The sequence below is a fragment of the Anoplopoma fimbria genome, chromosome 7 (genome assembly GCF_027596085.1).
Source record: "Anoplopoma fimbria isolate UVic2021 breed Golden Eagle Sablefish chromosome 7, Afim_UVic_2022, whole genome shotgun sequence".
NCBI classification, from domain to species: Eukaryota; Metazoa; Chordata; class Actinopteri; order Perciformes; family Anoplopomatidae; genus Anoplopoma; species Anoplopoma fimbria.
The window spans coordinates 2854226-2867396 of NC_072455.1; positions in this window are offsets into that span (position 1 = coordinate 2854226).

Genomic DNA, 13171 nt, shown 5'->3' on the forward strand with positions numbered 1-13171 from the left:
GGCCTATTACAGTGCACTCGCCTCGGATGTTTGTGGTAACCCGTCCAACCAAAAACATTAGGAGAAGAAGGATATTCCATATTTTGGATGTAAGTGTGTGTGTGTGTGTGTGTGTGTGTGTGTGTGTGTGTGTGTGTGTGTGTGTGTGTGTGTGTGTGTGTGTGTGTGTGTGTGTGTGTGTGTGTGAGGAAGTTCTTAGTTGGTCCGACTGTTTTATCTGAATCTTACTTTCGTTTTCATGGAGAACAACAAAACTTTTTCTGTTCTAGCGGTTTTCCTTAATCATACACACACACACACACGCACGCACGCACACACACACACACACACACACACACACACACACATCCACACACACTTTGACACACATATGGTGATCTATTTAACAGAATTACCGCTGACTCATACACCTTTGTCCAACCAACCACATGAGACGGTGATGAAACAAAGACAACACTGAACTTGAGCCTCATTTTGGACCCAAACGGACGGGTGTCATTTTCCAGCTATGTGTTGTGGCTCATGAATCCAATTTTTTCAGAAACTGCTTGTCAAATATAAAAACATTGACTTACAAATAATAAATAAAAGATAAATCCGACAACAATATGATGTCGGCCTGTTGCAGTCAGGCTTCCATCAGAATGTAGCGCATAATTGGAACCAACATTTTTTAGAAAATCTCCAGAGGAAATTATTAATTCCTGTTTGTTTCCTTCCGCCAAAGTTACGCAAATATTAGGAGTTGTTTCATCGAGATAAACAGTAGGTGGCGCCAATTTTCCAGTCAGGTGACATCACATCACTGCAGAAGAAGAAGAAGGTGCAACCAGATGACGACATTTACACGTCAAAAGGTCGGGGAAAGAAATTGAAAACATCTTGGTTTGATTTATTCATTAATTTGGACATTGTTGCAGTTTTGCTTTTCTAATTTTCCAGCTCAACCAAGCAATAAAGCTTTTTTGCAATAAATGAACGTGTTTTTTTTTTAGAATTTTCTGCAATTCAGTTTTGCGTAAATTGAAAATTAGCATAAAAACAGAAGAAGAGAAACAAACCTACTGTTACCGATGATATCTTTGGGTAATTTTTGTGCATGTTTGTTTTGTTCTTTCAATAATTGTATATACATATAATACAGTTTTTGCAGCCGTCATGTTTTTTTGGTGGTGATGTTATTGTTTTAACGTTTAACTGCTTTGTTTTTTATCTGCAAAAGAGATTCACTTCTGGCGATTTGGCAGCTCTGAATATTGAATTCAACTAAAACAAAACATTAGATTATCTATAAAAAAAAGGTGGTGGCGGGAATCTGCAGCTGACCTGTGAATCACCGCCTGTAGGAAGAGCGATGGAGGGGGAGGAGGGGGAGAAAAGGGTGAGTGTTTTGACACTGAGAGGAGTCCGTGGTCTGAATCTACCATTAAAAAACAAATCTAAGATATCAAAAGTGATCCATCGCCACTGAATGCATCGTTTTGCCGGGTCATGACCTGAACACATCTCTAAAAACGAGTCTCTGAGTCTGTTTTTAGGAGGATTTTTCTTCCTATCGCATGTCACCGTTTGGAGGACGAAGGGGAGGAAAGGAAAAGAAGTAAGAAACGAACAGAAGGGGAATTACAGTGGGGCCAACAGGGAGGGATGTTGAGTCATGAGTTTGATGTCCAGCCGTGGGAACAAGGGAGGAGAGAGAGAGAGAGAGAGAGAGAGAGAGAGAGAGAGAGGAGTTAAAGCCTCTTTCTCAATCAACCATTTGATTTTCATAACAGGATTTGGAAGGAAAGTTTAGAGTGAAGCATTCCCCACAGTGTACTTTGGGAATGCCTGATTTCTGCATCATCTCATTTTACACTACAACTACAGTTTTATGCGGTGCATTCAGGTAAAATGGGAGAAAAAGCAACCATTGCTTATTGCTATGAGGAAAGTTAAAAGCTCCACATATTCAGTCTTGCACTTCTACAGCTTTATTTCATTTTTTTTTTTTTTTTTTAAAGGATCAAAATTGATGCAGTGGAACCAGAAATACCTTGTTTTTCTTTCTGCACATTCTTGCAAAACCCCTCCACCTATATTACCCACAATGCAACCCGACTGCCAACAGTTCAGTCTGATGCTGCAATCCATTGTTCTGGGGAAAAAAAACAACCTCCGACACTAAAAGAGTGAAAGGGAACGGACATTAAAGTCGTAATTCCAAGTTGGAAATGACAGAAACACAGCTGACATCACAGCAATTACATTACCTTTTCATCATTGTTTTACTTTATGGAGTGTTTATGGAGTGTTTATGGAGTGTTTATGGAGTGTTTTATGCACTTCTTTATGGGCATGCATCACTAGTCTACTCCTCTCGTCTCTTTTAAAAGGGTTCCCACAGATCCTTGAAATCTTTTAAATTACATTTTGAGAAATATTTCCCCCAAATAATTCTCTAGTAGTTCATTTTCAGATAGTTACTTGACACACTGTTTCTTCTTATTGATGTAGCTCCTCTGTAGATGCTTGTGAAGCTCATCCAAACAACGGTTTGCTGTGGCGTCAATGCACTGGGACGCGTTTAGATTCAAATTTACAATTCCAATAGATTAGCATTAGATCTGGGTGTGTTTATGCCAGTAGCGGCTTACGTAGCCTCAAACAGAAGAGAGCAGCGTGCTAACGAGGTCTGGTGAGGTCTCACTTCTTTTCCACTCTACAACTCCAGGTTTGTAGTCTTCAGACTCAAAGGACGCTGACTCAAGTGACATCACATGAGGAAATCCACCAGACTTCATGCAGCTTCTTCTGAAGACACTAGCTTGATTCTTCATGATTGACGTATTGAATAATATTGATATTTTCACAAAGTTGTAAAGCAGAAAAGGGCGGCACCTTTTTCTGAAACTTTAGCGTGTTTCCCTTCCAGCCACACCCCCGATTGGTGATGTCATAGCAGGTGCATTTGATAGCTTAGAGAGAACACCTGCTGTGACATCTTTGGTTCAAATCGCAGACAGCAGCTTTTATAACCTCGACTGGGGAAACGAGAAACTCCAGAAAAAAAAAAAATCAGCCTTTAAAAATGGCTCAGAGGAGGAATGTGGTTTCCCAGAGAATTAGCTTTGGGGGGAAAAAAAGCAGGCACCGAATGAAAACATTAAAAACTCCGGTTCCCACTCGCATTCTTGGGATACTCCTGCTCCACTCGGGGTCAACGGCAGGAAATAAAAACCAGGAAGAGAAAGAAACAGAGGACTAAAAGAACCTCATGTTCAGACTCCTTTAAGTGGAAACTGGACACTCAAACTCCGCTGATATCGCGCTCCACAGAGTCACTTCCTCTTCCTCTGTAGCGGCGCCTCGCTTCAAGCAAACCAGCTCCGGTTCCCTCCGACTCCTGAACAAATACCGGGTGGAAAAAATCCCCTCATCCAAAAGGCCTGGAACATGTGTTTGAGAGAAGCATTACGCAACTCTGACCGAGTGTTTTCTTTATTTCTTAGCAGGTGGAGGGGAGGGGGGGGGGTGTCAGCCCACGTCCACGAATGAGAAAAGAATGTGATTTTTTCTCATCATAACCAATATTCATAACAGTTTTAAAGCATGGCCATGATCTTTCCCCACACCTTAACTTCAGTACATTCCATTCCTAAACCTTTAGTTAATGACGTAGCACAACAGAAGCAATGCACACCTTGTGCAACACCTTTTCAGAACAACAGGTATCATTTGACACCAAAGAGAAGGCAAAAATATGAAAATCACTATATGAATTTAATAGCCACACTTTGAAAGATTGGTGCACAATCAGGTGATTCCAACCGAAGAAATATAAAAAAGAATATTTGAATATTTCAGATGAAAAAGATCATTTTCGTGCTTCCAGCTGTGTTTTTCTTCAGTTCCTTATATCCACTTTATTCACAAAACGCTTCTCTTACAATCATAAAATCCAAACATGGATCTATGATGATGTTGTATGATGATCTGATAAAAAAATAAATAAACTTGTTGTCAACCCATATTGGTTTTTCAATGCCCGATGCCGATATTTAGAGAGCAAGGTGATATATAATGTAGATATATTGTTGTTCTTCTGCGTCTGATAGAATACAACAGTTTGACATACAACTTGAATGAACACACTGTTATCGTCTGCATGTATACGTGTCCAAAAAACGCTTGCTGTTAAAGACACGGTGTCTCTGCGTCCTAATTCCTTGCCATCATTGTGGTTGTTGCTGGATTATTCCTTGTGCAGCTTGACCTATCGTAACATTACATTTTCAATTAAAGAAAGTAAAATGTTTGAATCTCGTCATGTGGTGCATTAAGTGCGCGTTAGAGTCAATCAGTCTCAATCGAACATTAACTTTTCATAGTCAAATATTTGGGTTTTTTAACAATAATCGTTGATATCTCTTCCATGTTAAGAACGTTGTTATTCTTCTGGTGAACGTTTGACCAATCATCATCTTCTCAGAGACAGTAGGAGGCCAGAGAGAGAGAGAGAGAGAGAGAGAGAGAGAGGATGACAATGAGTGAGGAAGGCTCGTGTGGCTCTATTGATTGTTTAGCCGTGTGCTTCGGCCCACATGTTAGTGATACAGTGAGAACCCACGCAGAATATAGAGAGCAGAGGGAGGAAGAGTGAGGATTGTTGCGTCACACACACACACACACACACACACACACACACACAACACACACAAGCCAACACACATACACACACATACACACACAGACGGGTGAGTTCCTCTCGTTAAAGTAAACTAAAAGATGAGCTTCATTTGGTTCTATCTCTCTTCCTCTCTTCTTTCCAGCTCTACATCTGGTCTGTGTTTAGAGGGACTTTCTCTCATATCACACTGTACATGCATGCACACACACACACACACACACACACACACACACACACACACACACACACACACACACACTGCCGTCAGCCTCATAAACTCTCGTACAACAGTTGGATCGCCTCGTTCGTGCGCTCACTCTTTGAGCCGCAACGCCAACAAAGAAGAAAAGTACGTGCGATTGAGTTTTGTGCAAAGTTTGCAGAGTTAAAACAGGTTGGCAGCCACAGGGGAAAAAAACTCCCATCATGCATCTGGGCATCATCACCTGAGCAGCTGTCAGGTGGATGGTGACGTGTGGAGCTCAGCTACAGTAAATGTGCTCTCACTGTTAAATAAAAGCATCAATCTAAGTGATTTAGAAGACAAATCCATTTGTTGTGTATTGATTCATATGGAACAATAATGACTTGTATTGTATTCTGAGATGATATATTGCATCAAAGGGAAATTGTAGATTATTGATTGTTATTGTGAGCTTCTGGAGGCTCGTTGGAAGCTTGAAACAATGAATTTACTGTCTACTACGTGGTGACCTGCACACGGGAAGCCACAAGTCTGACACCAACAAAAAAAGTCAAGCCAAGTGTCAACTAAACTGTCTGTCGGGAGGTTTTTCTTGAGAAGAACCTTGAAAACTCTGCGGTGGACGACTGACAAGACTGTCTTTGATCGTTTTCATAAAGCTGAATAAAATATATGGCAACACCTTAAATAATACTCAGAAAAATCTACAGTTAAATTAGTGAAATATTTCATTCGTCCCACAAGAATCAACCGTGTTTAAAAACCAAAAAACGTGAAAACGGTTCATTCATCTGCGTAAAAACTGATGTAAAATAACAACAGACTGAACAGTCTCTTCACACAAAAGTTAATGTCTGTTAGATGTTTAAAGCTGGAAACACTCAACAGCAGCAGCAAAGTGAGGCCAAACCAAAAGTTTGGATAGTTTAGAGCAGGCAAGTTAACGCCAATGCTGAAGTTCCTTTAACCTGCATTCTCTCTCCTGTCCATCAGGGGGCGACTCCTCTGGTTGTATAGAAGTCTATGAGAAAATGACTCTACTTCTCTCTTGATTTATTCCCTCAGTAAACATTGTAAACATGAGTTTATGGTCTCAATCTCTAGTTTCAAGTCTTCTTCAATACAGCATGATGTTCATTTAGTAAATGATGCTCCATTTAGAGTCAAACAGACCATAAAGCAGGGGATGCTTTAGGGGCGGGGCTAGTCCAAATATGGTCACTTCCGTTCACCGGTTGCTAAAAACCAAGATGGCGACGTACTCAAGGCTTCGAAACCCCAGTCAACAAACCAACTGGTGACAATACGACGACTGTGTCCACTTCTTATATGCAGTCTATGTGTTAAGAGACTAAAGTTGCTGCACTTACTGTATTCGTATCAGTTCGCTGCACTTATTGAATTCGTATTAGTTTGTTGCAATTATTGTTTTTTGTTGCGTAGTAATTTGCCTCTGCACTATACTTTTGCTCTGGTTTATGCTTTTAGATGCTTGTTTAAGAAAGGAGATGCACTTATGACTTCTGGTGACTAGTAGTTCTCTTGAATACCTATGTTGAATACACTTCCTGTAAGTCGCTTTGGATAAAAGCGTCTGCTAAATGACTGTAATGTAATGTCATGTAAATGTGGACAGAGAATATCTGCAGCCAATCAGTAAACAGAGAGACTCTTGTGACCTTTTGACCTTTGCTACTGAGAACCCCAAAGCAGAAAAACTTTGAATTCTAAAATATTGCTTAAAATGACCCTTAACTTCTGCAGAAACTTTTCAAACTTAAAGATCTTAACCTGAAGGGCCTGAATTTATAGAATATTATATAAAGAAATATATAAAAAAAAGTGTCTGCTTTAAATGATTAAATGGTGTCTGGTGTATTTTTTTTATACCTAAAAAAGCTCCAGTTGCCAGAAACTTTTTTTCAACTTCCAAACTCTGCACATGAATCATTCAAACCTCCAAGTGAAGCAACAATAAACAAAACATAGTTTCCAGCAAAGCTTTTCTTGAGCACATGGACCCTGAAGACTCAACTCACTTTAACTCACTTTAACTCCCAGACTGAGAGAGGAAAGTCAGCAGAGATTAAAGGAAACAAACACACCATCCTGAGATGTGACAGGTAGAGAGACACGCAGGACATTCCACCCTCCACACCCACAACGTGCTGCCTTCAGGGGCATCGTGTAAACCCCGCATATCCACGACACCAAACCCAAAGAAAGCCACTTTAACACGAATTTGGAAAGAAATAGTGCAATTCTTAGTTCATGCATAACTCATTTTTGACACTAGTTCCTGACATGCTCATGGTCTCCCCTTGAACGCCACATTGTGCCACTTAAACCAGGTTTAGGATGAAATCCCTGCAGGAGTGAATCACTTTTCTGGATGTTTGTGTGTAAAACAAACACATTTCCTGCAGCAAGTGAACGCAAAGATACATCTCTCCACCAGCTGACAATAACAACCCCTCCACTAACACCCCTCATCCTCACTCACACCTCTGGGTGTGCGTAATGACCTCTCCAAGTCCTGCAAAACTCCCACCAGAGAGAGAAGATGCATGCATTCTGACACCACAACATCTGACACCCATCATCTCCATGCATGTGCAAAATGACTCCATGCATGTGTGTGTGCATGTGTGTGTGATCCCCTCTTACCTCTCGGAGGAGGCTTGCAGAGCAGTGCGCCGACGTGCCGCTGCAGACGCACCACTCGGCCCTCCAGCTCGCCGGAGCGCCGGCAGACGGACAGCAGATCTCCCTCCAGCTCCTCCAGGATGCTCACAGACTGCCGGGACAGATCTGAGAGCTGCCGGAGCACCGAGCACAGGCTGAAGCCGCACACTCCTGCCAAGTCCCCGAAGACCTCCTCCGGCCACCTCCGCAGCCTTGGATGAGAGGAGGATGAGGATGGATGAGGAGGATGAGGAGGATGCATGGAGCCTCCGGGCTTGCACACATCTTTTGGAAGTATAGTCCTCTTGCAGAAAGGCATGATTACTCCCCAGAACAGCACATCTATATGAACAACACACTCCTCAGGTCAGGTTCTCCTCCTGTGGTCCTCCTCTCTTCTCCCACAGACGCATGGTCCGCGTTTGGAGACGTTTGGAGACGTTTTGGAGAGAGTTGCGCGTCGTGTTTGGACTCACTCAGCTGCTGTCAAGTCAGACAGAGAGGGAAACAGGCAACACATCCGGTTTACACTTTCAGAATTGAAGTAACACAGTTCTGCCAAAGTGCCAAAGTGGATTTAAGGAGATAAAGTAGTGAATTCAGTCTTTGTTTCATTGTATTTGCTGACATGTGACATGTTTAAAGACTATATGAGGCTAAAATGAAAGCTGTCTGTACATATAATGTTTCAGTTATTGTGGATTTTCTACTGTTTTTTATTGCTTATTTATAATACTTACTATAATACTACTTTTTATTTTCATTTTTTATTTTTATCTTGTCTTCTTCTACTATGTCTCTTGTGTGCACTTTACTCTATGACTAATAAAGGATTATCTTATCTTATCATATCTTATCTTTAAAGACTATATAAGGCTAAAATGAAAGCTGTCTGTACATATAATATTTCAGTTATTGTGGATTTTCTACTGTTTTTATTGCTTATTCATAATACTTGTTTTTTTATTTATTTTATTTATATTTTTATATCTTGTTTTCTTACTATGTCTCTTGTTTTGCACTATGCTGCTGTAATCCTGTAAATGTCCCCGCTGCGGGACTAATAAAGGATTATCTTATCTTATCTTATCTTATCTTATCTTATCTTATCTTATCTTATCTTATCTTATCTTTAAAGACTATATGAGGCTAAAATGAAAGCTGTCTGTACATATAATATTTCAGTTATTGTGGATTTTCTACTGTTTTTTATTGCTTATTTATAATACTTGTTTTTTTTTATTTTATTTTTTGTTTTTTATCTTGTCTTTCTTTGCTATGTCTCTTGTGTGCACTTTTATCTTATCTTATGCTGCTGTAATCCTGCAAATTAAAGACTATATAAGGCTAAAATGAAAGCTGTCTGTACATATAATATTTCAGTTGTGGATTTTTTACTGTTTTTATTGCTTATTCATGATACTTGTTTTTTATTTATTTTATTTGATCTTGTTTTGCACTATCCTTGGACTAATAAAGGATTATTTTATCTTATCTTATCTTATCTTAAATAAGAGAAAAATACATTTAAATATAATTAAATTTACTTTTCTCTTGGGCTATACTATTCAAAAATCTATAATATATAAATACATATTCGAAATGTAGGTCTAGTTGTGCAGGCTTCCTTCTGGAAACACTTTCCCTGCACTGCCTTTTACATTTTCTTTGTTTAATCATTCATTTTCCAGCAATTTCATTATTTAAATTGTACAGTGGGATTTGTTTGTGAGACATTTCTGCATTTACTTTTTATTTTGCTGTATTTTCTTCCATACATGCTTTTGTTTTGTGTCTAAATACTCCGGAATAAGATCTCATTCTGTCCGACTTTACGAGACGACACGGGGAGCAACAGTCCGGTGATTCCCGAGAAGGAAAACCTGTCTGGAGAGAGGAAGAGGAGGAGAAGAAGAAGAAGAAGAAGAAGAAGAAGAAGAAGAAGAAGAAGAAGAAGAAGAAGAAGAAGAAGAAGAAGAAGAAGAGAAGAGGAGAAGAAAGAAGAGGAAGAAGAAGAAGAAGAAAAGAGATGGAGGAGGAAGACAGGAGGAAGAAGAAGAAGAGGAAGAAGAAGAAAAGAGATGAGGAGGAAGGAGAAGAAGAGGAAGAAGAAGAAGAAAAGAGATGGAGGAGGAAGAGAGGAGGAAGAAGAAGAAGAAGAAGAAGAAGAAGAGAAGGAGGAGGAGGAAGAGAGGAGGAGGAAGAAGAAGAGAAGAGGTGGAGGAGGAAGAGAGGAGGAGGAAGAAGAAGAAGAAGAAGAAGAAGAAGAAGAAGAGAGGAGGAGGAAGAAGAAGAGAGGTGGAGATGAGGAGGAAGGAGAAGAAGAGGAAGAAGAAGAAAAGAGAAGGAAGGAGAAGAAGAAGAAGAAGGAGGAGGAGGAAGGAAGAAGAGAGAGAGATGGAGGAGGAAGAGAGGAGGAGGAAGAAGAAGAAGAGATGAGGAGGAAGAGGAAGGAAGAAAGAAGAAGATGGAGGAGGAAGAGAGGAGGAGGAAGAAGAAGAAGAGAGGTGGAGGAGGAAGAGAGGAGGAGGAAGAAGAAGAGAGGTGGAGATGAGGAGGAAGGAGAAGAAGAGGAAGAAGAAGAAAAGAGATGGAGGAGGAAGAGAGGAGGAGGAGAAGAGAGAGGAAGGAGATGAGGAAGGAGAAGAAAAGAGATGGAGGAGGAAGACAGGAGGAGGAAGAAGAAGAGAGGTGGAGATGAGGAGGAAGAAGAAGAAGAAGAAGAAGAGAGGTGGAGATGAGGAGGAAGGAGGAAGGAGAAGAAGAGTGAGGCGGGGGATGGATGAGCTCCCTGAAGGAAGGAGTCCTTCACGCACCGCTGCGCGTAACTGTGATCGCCCACGCGTGTGTATTCGTGTGCAAGTGTGTCAGTAGGTAAAGAAGAAGAAGAGAAAAGGAAGTAAACATTGTCCAAACGCTTCAGTGTAGTTTCTGAAGTGGAAGCTGTTCAAGCAGAAGATTCATGCTCACAGTTCTGGAACAAGACATCCAATAATTACATCATTTGACATGTAGACTTTCAATGATTTAACTTATTTGTCTTGTTTATTAATTCAGCAGTTTTTCATGTTGTGTCACATTGTTGTCATGCATCCAAATAAAGCAGATTTGAACTTGAACTTCAGAAAGAAAGAAAGAAAGTAAACTAATATTTAAAAACACTACCAAACATGTCAGTAAAGGGCCTCAAGTAGATTTAAAGGGGACATGTCATGCTCATTTTTAGATTCAAACTTGTATTTTGGGTTTCTACAACAACAGGTTTACATTCTTTAACGTTCAAAAATCACTTTATTTTTCTCATACTGTCCGTCTGAACATACCTGTGCTCACCGTCCGTCTGAAACGCTCTGTTTTAGCGCCTGTCTCTTTAAGAACCCCCCCGTCTGATCTAGGTAGCCCACAAAAACCTGACTATGTTATCTTATATCACATTTTGTTGATTTGTAGGCACTCCGGAAACCCAAATGTATGTGCACAAGAACTGAAAATGTTCATGTTATGTCCTCCTTTAAACAGCTGGGTCTGGAAATGAGGGGAAGAAGAAGAACCAGGGGACAGAAAATTCCTGATTCGGAGACAACATGACCTCTATAAACAGGATACAGGTCCAGCATCATGTGTCCAGATGGGGACAGATGTGCTTGAATGCATGATGCACTACTAAGAACCCTATTCAGCAAAAAACAGTCGTTTCTTCCAAACCAAACCCCTGATGGAAATAACATTTCTAATTCTAACATAAGTTTTGCACATTTAAGCCCCAGTGATACAGAAGTCAGAGCGTCCTTCCTTGAACTTAAAAAGAAGCCAAAGCTGAAGTGTCTTAAAGCTGCATTCTCTCTCCTGTCCACCAGGGGGCGACTCCTCTGGTTGTATAGAAGTCTATGAGAAAATGACTCTACTTCTCTCTTGATTTATTCCCTCAGTAAACATTGTAAACATGAGTTTATGGTCTCAATCTCTAGTTTCAAGTCTTCTTCAATACAGCATGATGTTCATTTAGTGAATGATGCTCCATTTAGAGTCAAACAGACCATAAAGCAGGGGATGCTTTAGGGCGGGGCTACACACTGATTGACAGGTCGACACCACGTCCCTCCTCAGTCCAAATATGGTTTCTTCTGCTGTCTGGTTGCAAAAATCCAAGATGGCGACCATTATAAGGCCAAAATGAAGACTTCAAAAAGGCAGTCAAACCGATGGGTGATGTCAGGACAACTACATCCACCTCCTGTTTACAGTGTTTGCACAACACACTCCTCCATTGTTGCAAAAGGTTGCAGATTGATTGATTAAGTAGATGATATTATTGGTTAAAATCGGTCAATACAAGCTTACATAAGCACACTTGATACTTTGTTTTATAGGACAAAGAGGATGATTGGATTTTTGATTTAAAAACACAAAGAAATTGATCATTTTCTTCCTTTTTTGCACATATTGTTGTAAGAACACAAAGGTTATTACTAAAAAAATGTGATTTTATTCAAGACCAAAACAAAACCAGTTATAGACTGAGATCAGAGCCCACTTGTCTTGAGACCTACAAATGTGGATAAGCAGATAACAAACCGGTCACTTAGCTCGTTATCCGACTAAAAGCTTCCCTACATTGATAAATAAAACCAATTATCTCCGTTTGAGTTTGAGAAAGACCACAGATGAACTACAACACACAGTCACAAGATCATGATTACGCTGCGTCTCTCCTACGTTTGTAAAAGAGAAGGTGCCTTTATTTTTCCCGCTTTCTTCATAGTCCCTGAACACAACCCCCACTTTGCTCAGAGTCCAAACCTTTCTGGTCAACCAACAAGACCAACTTCTCAGAGTGGATTCTTCTTCCTCCCCACAAAGTGACACGTAGAAAAGCAAACACAGCAGACGTCAAACATCTCAGCAGGAGCATCAACGAGGAGGAGGAGGAGGAGGAGGAGGAGGAGAAGCTTCATCCTCCGTCTCTGAAGATGTTTTATTCCTCTTTATTTCACAACTGTGAACAGCTGCTCATCTGACGGTTGTTATCTGTCCTCTGTTCACTTCCTCTCCTGGGAAATGACGCACAAATAAGGAGTTTCTTTTTCCAAAAATTGAGATTTGAGGAATCTAATCCTTACTGATTCATTTAATGTATTCCACTAATATTTTTGAATACTTTTTACTCCAATTTTCTTTCTGTCCATGCATTCATATTAATCATTTTGCATGAATCACCCATGGTTTTGCAATTAAGTTCATTCAATTGTCAGTCTGAAGTCATATCTGTGCATTAATGCTGAGAAAATGTGCAAAACTGATACGTGCACTTTTTATGTTTTCATACGTATTTAACAATTTATCAAAGGAGTTGATTTGTTTGTTTCCCTCCCTGCTTATTGTTACCTTTTGTTCAACATTATGCAGAAAGTGTAACCAAGAATTTCATGAAATCTGTCAAAAAAAACAAAAAAAAACCTGCAGTAACATCTCATTCTGGCTCTTACAGATGCAAATATTGACCTCTTATTGTGTTCCCACAATCACATGTCAATAACAAGAACAATACCATCAGATATTGATTAGAAATAAAAATAAAACGGCTCTAAACAATATCTGCTCAACCTCCTTTT